The sequence below is a fragment of the Pristiophorus japonicus genome, chromosome 16 (genome assembly GCF_044704955.1).
Source record: "Pristiophorus japonicus isolate sPriJap1 chromosome 16, sPriJap1.hap1, whole genome shotgun sequence".
In the NCBI taxonomy this organism is placed as follows: domain Eukaryota; kingdom Metazoa; phylum Chordata; class Chondrichthyes; family Pristiophoridae; genus Pristiophorus; species Pristiophorus japonicus.
Window position 1 is genome coordinate 15,658,782 of NC_091992.1, and position 17,027 is coordinate 15,675,808.

At 47.0% G+C, this 17,027-nt stretch overlaps 1 protein-coding gene and 1 pseudogene across 1 annotated transcript in view; one reads left to right on the plus strand and one right to left on the minus strand.

Moving 5' to 3' along the window:
* LOC139226966 (LHFPL tetraspan subfamily member 7 protein) overlaps positions 1 to 17,027 on the minus strand; it is a 305,798-nt gene that overhangs the window by 171,687 nt on the left and 117,084 nt on the right. The window lies entirely within an intron of this gene.
* Positions 845 to 1,050, plus strand: LOC139227332 (U2 spliceosomal RNA; annotated as a pseudogene).

Genomic DNA, 17,027 nt, shown 5'->3' on the forward strand with positions numbered 1-17,027 from the left:
AGATGTCTGCGCTCCTCTAATTCTGCCCTCTTGAGCATCCCTGATTATAAATCGTTCAACCATTGGCGGCCGTGCCTTCTGATGCCTGGGCTCCAAGCTCTGGAACTCTCTCCCTAAACCTCTCCGCCTCTCTTTCCTCCGACACAACGCTCCTTCAAACATACCTCTTTGACCAAGCCCTGCCTAATTTCTCCTTCTGCGGCTCGGTATCAAATTTTTTATCTCGTAATACTCCTGTGAAAGGCCTTGGGATGTTTCACTACGTTAAAGGCGCTATATAAATACAAGTTGTTGATGGCCGTTGTTCTGTAGCCAGCGGTGGGAGCCAACCTGCGTGCAGCAGTGCCCCACAAACAGCAGCGGGCACAATGAGCATGATCGACTTGACGTAGAATAGGTAACGACATTTGCCGGTACAGAGGAGCTGAAGCTACCATCATTTTATTAGAACTACAGTTAAATCAGAAACAGCACCCCCTCTTTTGATTAGGCACTTTACCGCCTTCCAGACGTAACATCGAGTTCAACAATTTCAGATCATAACCTTTGCCCCCATTTTGTTGGATGGCTGCTGTTGAAGATCCTGCCATTCCCATTCACACCCTATCGAGACACATCTTTTGTGTCTTTACTTGTCCCATTACCATCTCCTTTTCCCTGGCACCGTCATACCTTTTATCTCTTAATCTCTCCTGCCTTCCACCCTATCACAGACCTTCCCTTTTGTTCTTTCCTCCCCTCCCCACTCTCCCTGTCTCTGCCCCTGCTTATAACCTGCTGTATCTCTAACTCTTTCCAGTTCTGACGAAAGGTCACCGACCTGAAACGTTTTAACTCTGTTTCTATCTCTCGGCCTTTTGGCTAAGATCATGCGTAACTGACCTGACAGGGGAGTAACCATGACCAGAAAGTGGTTCTCCCTGGATCAGGAAGGTGGTTCTCCTATGCTTTTTGGAGGTGGGTGGGGTGGCTTGACCCATCCACCTCCACACACCCACCTCCATGGCACGAACCTGGTATTGCAGTACTTCCAGGAACGGTGCAGTGGCTCTAGGCCTTTTGGCTAAGAGCACTGGCGCAGAGTGATCCTTGATGTGTGCAAGGTGCCCTCTGGTGTTTGTAATCTGACAAGATGATCTGACAAAGAATTGGAAAGATTGGCAACGAATAAATAATAAAATAAAAAATTTTTAAAAATTAAAAAAAACTTTCTCTCTCCACAGATGCTGCCTGACTTGCTGAGTATTGCCAGCATGCTCTGCTTTTAATTAGTTAAATCAGTTTATTTGTTTCCAGCAGTGTAAGGTGTATTTCCCAAGTGCTCACCCATAGTGAGGTAACTGACCCATTGCAAACACAGATTGGAAAAACCATAGGGACTGTGCCCCTGATCCGTGCTCATTCTGAGCCAATTACCTTGTTGTGGAGAAGGACTTGGAAGATACACTCTTATATATTAGACTACACATTATTACACGCTTTCATTCGCTATAATGAATTCATGCAAGAGTGGCGTTAGATCTGTACAATTGCACAGGGCTCGAGCCAGTGAGGGGATCACTGCGGACACAGTGAAAGGACGTCTATGCAGTGGACATGTTCATAACAGTGTATAATATGTGGGCGTGTAACATGTGGTGTATTACACCGTGTTAAGCTCATAATAAAGTAATGCAACTGAGTACTGTAGACAATGAGTAAGTGTGACCTTAGCTCCTTTAATTAAACTCCAGAGTGTTGGTACAGCATGGGAGGCCTGCTTATATACAGTGCTCCCAAGGGATCCCAGCATCCAACAGGTATGCCTTCTGGTGGCGGTATGATACAGGTTGCCTAGGGTTGCATACATAACACATAGTATGCAATGTATAAGTATAATGATATGGTGTACAGTGCTCAATATATGGTATGATATTCTGTATAGTATCCCTGATTATTTCGTCAACTATTTTTAAATTGCCTGTTGCAAACCTGCCATTTCACCATCGCACATGTGTGAATTTAACAGCAGATTAAGCAGATAGTATTATATCATCCAGCAAAGTGTAGGAGCAAACCGATCCATTGCACGGGATCCTGGCAAGGCAAATGCCCCTCCTGTATTAGGATAGTGGATGGGATATGCTGCAAAAAAATTATGCACTGTATATCATATAGAATATTAAACACTCTACATAGCACTGTACACCAGATAATTATACTTGTGCATTATATACTATGTATTAATATGTAATGTTATATACTATATGCTACTCACAAAATATTATGCACACATCCAAATTTCTGTCCGCTTGTGAGGTGCCTAGGGACATTCTGCTATATTAAGGGCTGGGTATTCTGCGGTGAGTGATTCACCTCCTGACTCCCCAAAGCCTTCCCACCATCTACAAGGCACAAGTCAGGAGTGTGATGGAACACTCTCCACTTGCCTGGATGAGTGCAGCTCCAACAACACTTGAGAAGCTCGACACCATCCAGGACAAAGCAGCCCGCTTGATTGGCACTCCATCCACCACCTTCAACATTCACTCCCTCCACCACCGGCGCACCGTGGCTGCAGTGTGTTCTGTGTATAAGATGCACTGCAGCAACTCGCCATGACTTCTTCGACAGCACCTCCCAAACCCGCGACCTCTACCACTAGAAGGACAAGGGCAGCAGGCGCATGGGAACACCATCACCTGCAAGTTCCCCTCCGAGTCACACACCATCCCGACTTGGAAATATATCGCCGTTCCTTCATTGCCGCTGGGTCAAAATCCTGGAACTCCCTCCCTAACAGCACTGTGGGAGTACCTTCACCTCACGGACTGCAGCGGTTCAAGAAGGTGGCTCACCACCACCTGCTCGAGGGCAACGAGGGATGGGCAATAAATGCTGGGCTTGCCAGCGACGTGCACATCCCGGAACGAATAAAAAAAACTATATAAGTATAATAGGTTAGAATATATATATATTATACATGTGTTATAATAAAGTGCACATATATACTATATCATGAACTTACACTATATAGTTAATGAAATGCAAACAATACATCCCGAGCTGGTTTCAGCCTGGTATGTGTGACCAACACATGGTCCCGACATTGTGCCCAATCTGTAATTCAGATCATCTGTTGCTTCATGTTAAAAAAAGGTTAATATGTTGTTTTCTTTAACTTTTTCCCTTACGAACCATTGCAGCTTCATGTTAAGATAGTCAGTATTAAAATGATAGTGGCAGATCTTTAGAGCAGGGAAGTCTTACTGCAGTTGTACAGGGCCTTGGTGAGGCCACACCTTGAATATTGTGTACAGTTTTGGTCTCCTAATCTGAGGAAGGACATTCTTGCTATTGAGGGAGTGCAGCGAAGGTTCACCAGACTGATTCCCGGGATGGCAGCACTGACATATGAAGAAAGACTGGATCGACTAGGCTTATATTCACTGGAATTTAGAAGGGAGGGGATCTCATAGAAACATATAAAATTCTGATGGGATTGGACAGATTAGATGCAGGAAGAATGTTCCCGATGTTGGGGAAGTCCAGAACCAGGGGTCACAGTCTAAGGATAAGGGGTAAGCCATTTAGGACCGAGATGAGGAGAAACTTCTTCACTCAGAGAATTGTGAACCTGTGGAATTCTCTCCCACAGAACGTTGTTGAGGTCAGTTCGTTGGATATATTCAAAAGGGTGTTAGATGTGACCCTTATGGCTAAAGGGATCATGGGGTATGGAGCAAAAACAGGAATGGGGTACTGAAGTTGCATGATCAGCTATGATCATATTGAATGGTGGTGCAGGCTCGAAGGGCCGAATGGCCTACTCCTGCACCTAATTTCTATATTTTTATGTTTCTATGTTTCTATGTAATAACCAGTCACGGTAAGGAGTGACTTTACCAATGATTTGCGATTGCTAATGAAGCGCTCGACTTTCAGGAGTCTACAATGGTTTTCACTCCGAACATCCAAAAGTCCGTTTCACAGCTTCCATTTACCTCAGCCACTTGGCCTTCACTTGCTGGCATGGACTGTGTGGCATTAACTCATCTCCGATTGGTTCTTTTCTTGTTTACCAATGGCTGGTTAATAAATCAGGACCCAGAATTGTGATGGATCTTAATTAGCAAAGGACCTGTGACAAAAAGTGGTGCGTGTGTGATTTGAGAGCGAGCTTTCATTCCCTGTACCCAACCCTTTGCAAAGCAGTTGTCATTGAATGAATGAATGTAGCAGTTTTTTCTGCTTTGTTGAACTCTCAATGGCTCTCTTAGCTGCCGTTGGATGCAGACAACTGCAATTCATAAAGTTGGTGCAGCTGATGCTGTAAGTCGCACCTAAAGGGGTTTCATCAGTCCCTTTGAGACAGAGAGGAAACTGGCTGTAACAGGCTCCATCTTGCCAGGAATTTCTCGCCTCTTCTGAATTGTTTTCTTCACCCGGCCCAAAGGTGCCTATTCCTGCCGTGTGCAATTCTGTGAGTGTCAGGTACACCCTCTGATACATTACCCAAGGGACCAATCTTCAGACATAAATCTGGATTTTCAGTGCCTGCAGGCTATTTGACCATGTTATGTCTGCAATGCACTTATGAATGACTCCACGAGGCGATGTGTTGTACTAAAACTGTAGTGACCTTGGTCCTTTATTCGTAACTCCAGAGTGAGGCACAAGCATGGTGAGCAGCCTTTTATACTAGGCCCTGCACACCTATGCAGGTGACCCTCAGGTCTCCCACCGCAGTGCCCCCTGGTGGACAGCCTCTGCCACAGGGGCAGGCAACCCCAGTCTCCACCAGTTGCACCCTCCAGTGGTGCCAGCATAGTATATACACAGTGTAAACCTTATTGATAGTACATCAGGTAACAAGTCTCCATCTTATGTAACTATACATTGACTACACAGAGAGTATATCTATAGTCTGCATATATAGCAGACCATGTACGGCATCACTGTTGGGCCATGCCCAATGTCCACACATGCACGCTTTACAGCAAAAATCAGTCGATAGAAATGAGCAGCCAAGTAACCCTGTTGAATTTCTCCAGAGGTGCAATAGACAATTATACTAATCCCACCACTACCCATGCCTGTTCGGATTAGGTAACTCAGCACAGACCAGAGATTTGACTTGGAAGTGTCCTCGCCTGTATGGCTCGGTACGAGATGGTTGGTCCATCCAGTAATGAGCTGTGGCTCAGTGGGTAGCACACTCGCCTCTGAGTCAGAAGGTCGTGGGTTCAAGACCCACTCCAGAGACTTGAGCACAAAATGTAGGCTGACACTCCCGATGCAGTGCTGAGATAGTGCTGCGCTGTCGGAGGTGCTGCCTTTCGGATGAGACGTTAAACCGAGGCCCCGTGTGCCCCCTCAGGTGGACGTAAGTGATCCCATGGCACTATTTTGATGAAGAGCAGGGGAGTTACCCCAGGTGTCTTGGGCCAATATTTATCCCTCAATCAACATCACTAAAACAGATTATCAGGTCATTATCACATTGCTGTTTGTGGGAGCTTGCTGTGTGCAAATTGGCTGCCGCGTTTCCAACATTACAATAATTACACTTCAAAAGTACTTAATTGGCTGTAAAGCGCTTTGAGAAGTCCAGTGGTCATGAAAAGCGCTATATAAATGCAGGTCTTTTTATTACCCACTGTGTTACGAGAGGATTTTTAAAATCTTGCCTTTGTTACCTCTAGACTTGACTATTCCAATGCACTCCTGGCTGGCCTCCCACATACTACCCTCTGTAAACTTGAGGCCATCCAAAACTCTGCTGTCCCTATCCTAACTCGCACCAAGTCCCGCTCACCCATCAGCACTGTGCTCGCTGACCTACATTGGCTCCTGGTCTGGCAATGCCTTGATTTTAAAATTCTCGTCCTTATTTTCAAACGTTCCAAGGCCTCGCCCCTCCCTATCTCTGTAATCTCCTCCAGCCCCACAACCCCTCCGAGATGTCTATCCTCGCCCAATTCCGGCCTCTTGAGCATCCCTGATTTTAATTGCTCCACCATTGGTAGCCGTGCCTTCAGCTGCCAAGGCCCTAAGCTCTGGAACTCCCTCCCTAAACCTCTCTGCCTCTCTACTTCTCTTTCCTCCTTTAAGACGCTCCTTAAAACCTAAGGTTTTGGTCATCTGCCCAATATCTCCTGCTGCTCAGTGACGCTCCTGTGAAGCACCTTGGGACGTTTTACTCCATTAAAGGCACTATATAAATACGAGTTGTTGTTGTTGTTATCCACATAGAATCATCCCATTTTAAAGCAGGAGCTACAGAGTCAGTCTCGTGTAAATAGGTAAATTTGCCAGGTCCCATGCTCCCAGCAGTGAACACAGTCAAAGGAGTGCGGGCTGGAGATGCAGTGGGAGAGTTAGTAGTCCTTTCTCTAACTGATCTCCCTTTGAGTGCTGCTCCTGAGAGAGGCGGAGAGGTTTAAGGAGGGAATTCCAGAGCTTAGGGCCCGTGAGATTGGTGAATTTACATAGAAATTTACAGCGCAGGAAGAGGTCATTTCACCACGTGTCTGCACCGGCCCTCAGTCAGCAGGAACCTGAGGTTACATATTAACCTATTAACAATGAACAATGGCGGAAAGGCAAAGAGCACCCAGCCCAACCAGTTCGCCCCACACAACTGCGACACCCCTTTACACTGAAACATTCGACACTCCACCCCAACCGGAGCCATGTGATCTCCTGGGAGAGGCCAAAATCAGATAAAAACCCAGGCCAATTGGGGGGGAAAAAAATCGACTCTAACAAATAGAATGAACACTCCTGAAGTGCGCCTGGTGATCTAGACAAAAAAATCCAAAGATCTTGGGGGCGAAATTGCCCCGTGCTGGGTTTGGGGCGCACAACTTAAATTATGGGATATTTTTATCACCCGGCAGCAACAGTACGCAGGAGTTATGGAATTGGTCGCTGGAAGTTTCAAAAAGTGATGCTTGCGCTCTCGGGGCGGTAGGGAGGCGGGAATGTATCATAGAAACATAGAAAATAGGTGCAGGAGTAGGCCATTCGGCCCTTCTAGCCTGCACCGCCATTCAATGAGTTCATGGCTGAACATGCAACTTCAGTACCCCATTCCTGCTTTCTCACCATACCCCTTGATCCCCCTAGTAGTAAGGACTACATCTAACTCATTTTTGAATATATTTAGTGAATTGGCCTCAACAACTTTCTGTGGTAGAGAATTCCACAGGTTCACCACTCTCTGGGTGAAGAAATTCCTCCTCATCTCGGTCCTAAATGGCTTCCCCCTTATCCTTAGACTGTGTCCCCTGGTTCTGGACTTCCCCAACATTGGGAACATTCTTCCTGCATCTAACCTGTCTAACCCCGTCAGAATTTTAAACGTTTCTATGAGGTCCCCTCTCATTCTTCTGAACTCCAGTGAATACAAGCCCAGTTGATCCAGTCTTTCTTGATAGGTCAGTCCCGCCATCCCGGGAATCAGTCTGGTGAACCTTCGCTACACTCCCTCAATAGCAAGAATGTCCTTCCTCAAGTTAGGAGACCAAAATTGTACACAATACTCCATGTGTGGCCTCACCAAGGCCCTGTACAATTGTAGCAACACCTCCCTGCCCCTGTACTCAAATCCCCTCGCTATGAAGGCCAACATGCCATTTGCTTTCTTAACCGCCTGCTGTACCTGCATGCCAACCTTCAATGACTGACGTACCATGACACCCAGGTCTCGTTGCACCCTCCCTTTTCCTAATCTGTCACCATTCAGATAATAGTCTATCTCTCTGTTTTTACCACCAAAGTGGATAACCTCACATTTATCCACATTATACTTCATCTGCCATGCATTTGCCCACTCACCTAACCTATCCAAGTCACTCTGCAGCCTCATAGCATCCTCCTCGCAGCTCACACTGCCACCCAACTTAGTGTCATCCGCAAATTTGGAGATACTACATTTAATCCCCTCGTCTAAATCATTAATGTACAATGTAAACAGCTGGGGCCCCAGCACAGAACCTTGCGGTACCCCACTAGTCACTGCCTGCCATTCCGAAAAGTCCCCATTTACTCCTACTCTTTGCTTCCTGTATCGCTGTGAGAGCGGGGGCTGCGGGGCTGCCCGGCCGAATCCAGTGGGCACACTGTCGGGATGACCCCGGAGTCTGCCAACAATTAAGTTAAGATGGTGGCTGCGATGCTCGGCTTTCCCCTTTAAGGGAGGTTGTAGCGCCCCGGCCACCGACCGCTTCGCGCCCCGTGAAGCTGTCGGTGGCATTGCCAGGTGCCAACCGCGCTCCCGGGGCGGGGAGGTGGGGGGGGGGCAATTTCACCCACAGGGCGCAAAGGGGGTCGGCGCGGGGCGATAAAGGATCAGCGTGCATGGCGATGACATCGTCGCCATGTGCACCGTTGCCCGGGGCGTCAACTACGGGGCGCGGCGCAAAGCCGTTTTCGCCCACGGCATCCTGGGGGCAATTCCGACCGACTCGCTGCCACCACCTGCCCCCCCCCCCCAGCACAAATCACTTATTGATCCGTTAGCACTGGCCGGAGGAGCTAATGGACCCTGTGCACAGGGGCAATTTCGGCCCCCTTAAATATTAAAACAACAATATTGTGACTCTTTGAAACCATGACCTGTGGCTGCTTCGATCGGGCACGGGTCAAAATTAATTAAATTACCAAATTCTTTGCATAAGATAAAAGGCCTTTTATGGAAGCCGGCACAGAGGATGGATTCAGTGCCTGCAATCAGATGGCTGATTGCTTGAACTCCACCATATCTATAAAAGAGCACCAGAGAGAAGATGAGAAGACATGTTTTGTGCACAATGCGCTGTTGTGTATGAAATGTATGGCCTGAAAGGGCGGTGCAAGCAGACTCAATCGTAACTTTCAACAGGAAACTGGATATGCACTTGAAAAGGAAAAATTTGCAGGGCTGTGGAAAAAGAGTGGGGCTGTGGGGCTAATTAGATAGGTCTTTCCAAGAGCCGGCACGGGAGCGACACGGGGCTGAACGGTCTCCTGCGCTGTAAGATTCAATAATTCCAAGTAAAAACTGTATTACATCCCAGCTTCTATCCATTATTAATATAAAGTTGGGCAGGTAAGGCTGTAACTGTGTTAGTTTCAGCGTTAAACGTTGGTATTTGTGGCACCTAAAAGGTAGCGAATTATCAGTTCTGCACGAATGCTTCTGGATATGGAGAATGCTACACTGTGCGGCAGATGAATACAAACTGCTCGGTATTGCCTATTACACTGGAGAGTTATGTGAAGAGAACATGACATGGCTTGGGAAAAGTCTGGACCATACACATGGGAAATTGATCGGGGAAGAAAAGCAGCAGTTCAAACCGAGCAAAATCAATTGAGTCAAAACAACTGCACTACAGTACTGTATTAGGAAAACTACAACAGGGTCTATTAGTAAAATTGCATTACTTTAAGTAAATTGCAGCAGGAAATCAGTTACAATTATTAGCCCAGGCAGTCGGCTGCACACACAGTTTAGAACAGGGAAAGTGAAATATTTCCAAATGCTCGCCTTTTACTTCCAATAATGGAAGGGGCTTCCTACAGTTACGCTGGGACTAGAATCATAGAATGGTTACAGCACAGAAGGAAGCCATTCAGCCCCTCGAGCCCGTACCGGCTCTCTGCAAGAGCACCTCAGCCAGTCCCATTCCCCCTGCTCTTTCCCTGTAGACCTGCAATTTTTTTTCCCTTCAGGTACTTATCCAACTCCCTTTTGAAAGCCACCATTGAGTCTGCCTCCACCACTCTTTCAGGCCGCGCATTACCAATCCTAACCACTCGCTGCGTAAAAAAGTTTTTCCTCATGTCGTCTTTGGTTGTTCTGCCAATCACCTTAAATCTGTGTTCTCTGGTTCTCCACCCTTCCACCAATGGGAATAGTTTCTCTCGATCTACTCTGTCTAGACCCCTCATGGCTTCATCCAATGCCCCCCCCCCCCCCCCACTATTTCATTTGAATATAAACCTGCCCCCACTTTAGATTTGCCTGTGTCACCTATACCATATTGCATTCAAAAGTTATGTCAAAAGCCTACAGGTAAGGGGAAACATAGAAAATAGATGCAGGAGCAGGTCATTTGGCCCTTCGAGCCTGCACCACCATTCAATATGATCATGACTGATCATGCAACTTTAGTAGGTTGATTAGTGGTGCTCAAATGTATGATAGAGTAGATCGGGAGAAACTGTTTCCAGTGGCAGGAGGATCAGTAACCAGAGGACGCAGATTTAAGATAATTGGCAAAAGAACCAGAGGGGAAATGAGGCCAGAAAATGTTTACACGCCGAGTTATTAGGGTCGGGAATGCACTGCCTGAAAGGGTGGTGGAAGCAGATCAATACTAACTTACAAAAGGGTTTTGGATAAATACTTAAGGGGAAACATTTTCAGGGCTGTGGAGAAAGAGCAGGGTGAGTGGGACTGATTGGATAGAAACATAGAAAATAGGTGCAGGAGTAGGCCATTTGGCCCTTCGAGCCTGCACCGCCATTCAATGAGTTCATGGCTGAACATGCAACTTCAGTACCCCATTCCTGCTTTCTCGCCATACCCCTTGACCCCCCCTAGTAGTAAGGACTACATCTAACTCCTTTTTGAATAGGATAGCTCGACAAAACAGCCGGCACAGTCACGATAGGCCGACTGGACTCCTATTGTGCTTTCTGATTCGCTAATTTTATGTAACTGTAACCCTGTGCCTTGTGAGTACTGCACCTCCAGCTCCACTCCCTCTAACCCTCTTTCCTAGGCTTATATTCACTGGGATTGAGAAGGATGAGAGGGGATCTCATCGAAACATATAAAATTCTGATGGGATTGGACAGGTGAGATGCAGGAAGAATGTTCCCGATGTTGGGGAAGTCCAGAACCAGGGGTCACAGTCTAAGGATAAGGGGTAAGCCATTTAGGACCGAGATGAGGAGAAACTTCTTCACTCAGAGAATTTTGAACCTGTGGAATTCTCTACCACAGAAAGTTGTTGAGGCCAGTTTGTTACATATATTCAAAAGGGAGTTAGATGTGGCCCTTATGGCTAAAGGGATCAAGGGGTATGGAGAGAAAGCAGGAATGGGGTACTGAAGTTGCATGATCAGCCATGATCATATTGAATGGCGGTGCAGGCTCGAATGGCCGAATGGCCTACTCCTGCACCTATTTTCTATGTTTCTATGTTTGTAAGGAGGTTATTCACAGTGGGTGTTTGTACAGGTGATTATGATTTAAAGCAAAACAAAAATCTTTCCACAGAATCATGCATGGTCTATCCGCTACATATTTTATATCTTGTCCAAATTAAATTTCCAATTGATTGCGACATCCTGAATAGGCTGTGAAACAATAATTACCGATGCCTTGCAGAATCTCCGTACAGATTATAATCAATCTACACAGATCTATCTATATATTATCACAAGGGTGATGTTTTCTAATGTCCTCCAAAGCAGTGTGGATACAATACTGAAATGTGAGCTGTGTCTGTAATAATCGCAGTGCCACACACCACCATACACAGCTTAGAAGTGACACTACAGTAAACGATTTTCACCAAGGGTCCCACAATTTCCTCCCCTTATCTCCTGCAGTTGCTGGCTCTTGCTGTGGTAGAGTTGCATGGATGCCAGATGCCCTCTAACACCACGTGTCAAGTGGCCACGCTCCATGTGTGAGCTTGGAAAAGGGAAAGCAAGACTTGCATTTATATAGCGCCTTTCACGACCACCTCAAAGCGCTTTACAGCCAATGAAGTACTTTTGGAGTGTAGTCACTGATGTAATGTGGGAAATGCAGCAGCCAACTTGTGCACAGCAAGCTCCCACAAACAGCAATGTGATAATGACCAGATGTTCTGTTTTTGTTATGTTGATTGAGGGATAAATATTGGCCAGGACCCCGGGGATAACTCCCCTGCTCTTCTTCGAAATAGTGCCATGGGATCTTTTACGGCCACCTGAGAGGGCAGATGGGCAGATGGGTACCGAAAGACGGTACCTCCGACAGAGCTACACTCCTTCAGTACTGCACTGGGAGTGTCAGCCTAGATTTATGTGTTCAAGTTTATGGACTGGGACTTGAACCCACAACCTTCTGACTCAGAGGTGAGGGTGCTACCCACTGAGCCACAGCTGACACTGGAATGCTAGGGGCATGAAAACCAAACCCTATTTGGTTCTCCACACCACCACCCCACCCCTTCAAAGCAGGGGCCACTGAAGAGCCAATGTAGCAGGAACGTTGGCTGATTTACCCTCCCCGCCCCCCTTCCCCAGCCCAGCAGCCTCTTGTAATACTCAACTGCTACCTCGGCTGGCATCAATTAAAGTAGCAGAGACCTGGGATTGAACCTCGGATCTTCTGGTGCCGTGGCTCAGCTTGAGTTTTTAAATGAGCTTTGTTAATGGGCCTCGTCTGTGGAACGATGTAAACATCCAGTTTGGGTAGCAGTGTGTGAGAAGCAGACTTGCTGGAGTGAGAACAGGTAAGAGATTCCCATTGGACCGCCCGCTCCGTCGGGGAATCATGCGCAGTCTATCAGCAACAAATGTTATACCTCGTCCAAATTAAATTTCCAATGTTTACAGTCTCTGATCAAGACTGATCTTGCTTGATTAATAATACCCAGATCTGCGCCCCACAGACAAACCCTATTTTCGATCCCCTGGATCAGTACATATTGACGTGGCCCATCGGCGCCCACTATCAAATACCGTCAAAAGAATATAAGAAATAAGAGCAGGAGTAGGCCATACAGCCTCCTCAAGCCTGCTCCGACATTCAGTAATATCATGGCTGATCTTTGACCTCAGCTCCACCTTCTGCACTATCCCTATATCCCTTAATTCCCCTAGAGTCCATAAATCTATCTATCTCAGCCTTGAATATACTCAATGTCTCAGCATCCACAGCCCTCTGGGGGTAGAGAATTCCAAAGATTCACAACTCTCTGAGTGAAGAAATTCCTCATCATCTCTGTCCGAAATGGCTGATCCCTTCATCATCATCATAGGTGGTCCCTCGAACGAGGATGACTTGCTTCCACAATGCTGAGACTGTGACCCCTAGTTCTAGGCTCTCCAGCCAGGGGAAACAACCTCTCAGCATCTACTCTGTCAATCCCCCTCAAAACCTTGTATGTTTCAATGCGATCACCTCTCTTCTATAATCGATAGAGTACAGACCCAATCTGCTCTATCGCTCCTCAACGGACAACCCTCTCACCCCAGGGGTCAATCGAGTGAACCTTGGTTGCACCGCCTCTGAGCCAAGTATGTCCTTCCTCGGATAAGGAGACCAAAACTATGCACGGTAAATCAGTAAAACCTAAAGTTCTCCTTGTACTTAGCAACACCATTGAATTCCCCCAGTTCAACTTTAGCCTCCACAATGTTACCTGAAGCCTCTTGTGTGCACTAACAACTTTTTCAAGTCCAATCTCCAGGGGAGTATGCCCCACTACACTGGCATGAGATGTCCATGACCCACACCATGACCCCCACAAAGAAAGAAATAACTTAAATTGATAATAGCGCCATTCTCGACCTCAGGACGTTCCAAAGCGCTTTACAGCCAATGAAGTACTTTTTAAGTGTAGTCACTGTTGTAATGTAGGCAGCCAATTTGCGCACAGCAAGCTCCCACAAACAGCAATGTGATAATGACCAGATAATCTGTTTTAGTGATGTTGGTTTGTAAACTTATACTGTTTAGTTTGTGTAATTGTCTGCTGGAATGGACTGTTCAGCGCTGTGTGAGCTGGATTGAAACGGTTTTTCAGTGTCGTGACTGGTGTGGCTATGTAGAACTCTGCCTTTTTGTCCGTGGTAACTAAATTTGAATCTATACCACATAAATAGATGCAAGTTCCTTCCTTCTTATCGCCATTGACAGACCTGAATTGAAGAATTTGTACACATAAAGACATATGGAGTTTGAAGCTACACCCCCATTAGGTGGGGCTGGGTGCATAACTTCTGCAGATAACTCTGGTCCTGGGCTTGTGTCCCTATAGTGGCTGGCAGTCAACTTCCAAGTTTACTTATTCTGATGGCTGGTCCTAAGTTCTTCGTAGTGCCACGAGAAGATACGTTTCTTCATAACGGAATGCCATACTCCTGGATGAGAGAAAGTTGATCTGGGAATTAATCATACCCTGAAGCCAAGCATAAATAGCGTTTGTTCTGGGCAGTCTATGATGTCAGTGACCTGTCTGCCCTCAACTGTTGGAGCCAAAATGGAGATCAAGAGCCTCAAGAGGACAGTGATGCAAATTAAAAAGAAAATTCAGGAATGTTGCTTGTTTATTACTAATTAGCACTGACCGAACCTCACTTTGGTCAACACTTTGATTTAATTTTCAACTTGATGGCTGAGAGTCACTAAGTCCCGCTCACCCATCACCCCTGTGCTCGCTGACTTACATTGGCTCCTGGTTAAGCAACGCCTCGATTTCAAAATTCTCATCCTTATTTACAAATCCCTCCATGGCCTCGCCCCTCCCTAGCTCTGTAATCTCCTCCAGCCCCACAACCCCCCCGAGATGTCTGCGCTCCTCTAATTCTGTCCTCTTGCGCATCCCTGATTATAATCATTCAACCATCAGTGGCCGTGCCTTCTGTTGCCTAGGCCCCAAGCTCTGGAACTCCCTGCCTAAACCTCTCCGCCTCTCTACCTCTCTTTCCTCCTTCAAGATGTTCCTTAAAACCTACCTCTTTGACCAAGCCTGCACTAATTTCTACTTATGCGGGTCATGGTCAAATGTTTTATCTCATAATACTCCTGTGAAGCGCCTTGTGACATTAAAGGCGCTATATAAATACAAGTTGTTGTTGTTGAGCTTGATTTGGTTCCTTCTATTGTTAACACAGGATTACATCGGATATACGGCACAGAAACAGGCCATTCGGCCCAACCAGTCCATGCCGGCGTTTATGCTCCACTCGAGCCTCCTCCCGTCTTTCCTCATCTAAATCTATCAGCATAACCCTCTATTCCCTTCTCCCTCATATGCTTGTCTAGCCTCCCCTTAAATGCATCTATACTATTCGCTTCAACTGCTCCCTGTGACAGCGAGTTCCACATTCTCACCACTCTCTGGGTAAAGATGTTTCTTCTGAATTCCCCATTGGATTTCTTGGTGACTATCTTATATTGATGGCCTCTAGTTATGCTCTTCCCCACAAGTGGAAACATTCTCTCTGTATCTACTCTATCAAAACCTTAAACAAAACCGTTAAATTCAGTACTGAAATTTCTTGGCTGAACAAGCGGTATAGATTAATTTATCCCTACCTGTAAGAGCAAATTCTGCACTGAATGGCTGTAAAGAACCAAGGCAATACATTGTACCGCTCAGTTATTGGTCATGGTGCCCTGTGTTCTCAATGCTGTGAAGCTGTGCGTCTTCTCACAGTCTATCAATCTTGCCCTGTTCCGTAGGGTGTGCTGGTGATTTGCTGCTCTTCCTAATGTGACATTATCCCTCGCACTTCACCATCACTGTGCCATTTCTCATGCCACACTCTTTCTCTGCTCTCCCTTTCAACGTGTTGGCGTGATGTTCCTAATGGAAACATCCATGGCAATCCATGCACGCGCCTGATTTGGACGAGACAGACGATTAGGGTGAACTGACCGGGAACGAGCAGTTCGTGGACTTCAGCACAAGATGGTTATTGTCTTGTACAGCAATTGATCGCACAGTTGAGGACACTCGGCTCATCAAGTTAACAGAGTGGAATGTTCCACAACTAGGTCAGTTTACAATAAGGGAGGGGGAGTGAATATTCCCCTTTGGGGTGGGGGTCCGGTGGGGGTGGGACTCCGAGCCGGCAGTCAGGGTTCACTAGTCGTGCACAGTGGGCTCTGGGCAGGGTTTCTGCTGTCGAGACTGAGCTGCCAGTGCGAGGGTGGAGAGTCCCGGTGGGGTTTTGGTGGGACCGCCACAGCAGTATTCGATGGTCCAGGAGCGATGGTTCAACGGGCAGAAGTGCCCCAGAAATTATAATAGATGTCCCACTGTAGGACTCGGCCAGGACCGGGGCCTTCAACAGATAAGTGTTGGGGTTGGAACAGAGAGAGAGGAGGCTGCTAAAAGGCCCTCTCCCTCCGCTGGGAGCACCTCAGAAACGTTACCACTGCTTCCCGGGTCTTCCCCGTGCCTGTGCTCGGCAGTGGCAGCGACTTTGGTCTCCTTATCTAGGGAAGGATTTCCTTGCCTTGTAGGCGATGCAACGGAGGTTGATCTCCGGGATGAGAGGGCTGTCTTATGATGAGAGATTGTGTAGAATGGGCTTGGAGTTTAGAAGAACGAGAGGTGATCTCATTGAAACATACAAGATTCTGAAGGGGACTGACAGGGTAAATGCTGAAAGATTGTTTCCCCCTAGCTGGAGTGTCTAGAACTAGGGGTCACAGTCTCAGGATACGGGGTCAGCCATTTAAGACAGAGATGAGGAGGAATTTCTTCACTCGGAGGGTTGTGAATCTTTGGAATTCTCTGCCCCAGAGGGCTGTGGATGCTGAGTCTCTGACTATATTCGAGGCTGAGATAGATAGAGTTTTGGAGTTTAGGGGAATCAAAGGAAATGGAGGTCGGGCGGGAAAGTGGAGTTGAGGTTGAAGATCAGCCATGATCGAATGGCGGAGCAAGCTCAAGGTGCCATACTCCTGCTCCTATTTCTTATGATCTTAAAGAAGGAAAATCCACCCGATGACCTGGACCCCGCTCTTGCCTTCATTTGCACGGACAGAGCAAGGAGGGAGTGGCCAGCCGAGGTCCTAGCAGGGGCCGGGTAGGAGAATGCAGGTCAGGCTGGTGAGGCAACCGAGGACCACACCACGCAATCTTCCCACCGTTACCACGGTGATCCTGACTGCGGACAAGATCATGAAGGAAATTCTGCCCCTCCAAAGTTCGTCATACCAGGACAATACTTCCAGCAACAATCCACGGGTCACAGTGGAATGCAGGGCACCACATACTGTTGCTACGATCATAAGAACGAGACCGCGTTGGGTTTACCTT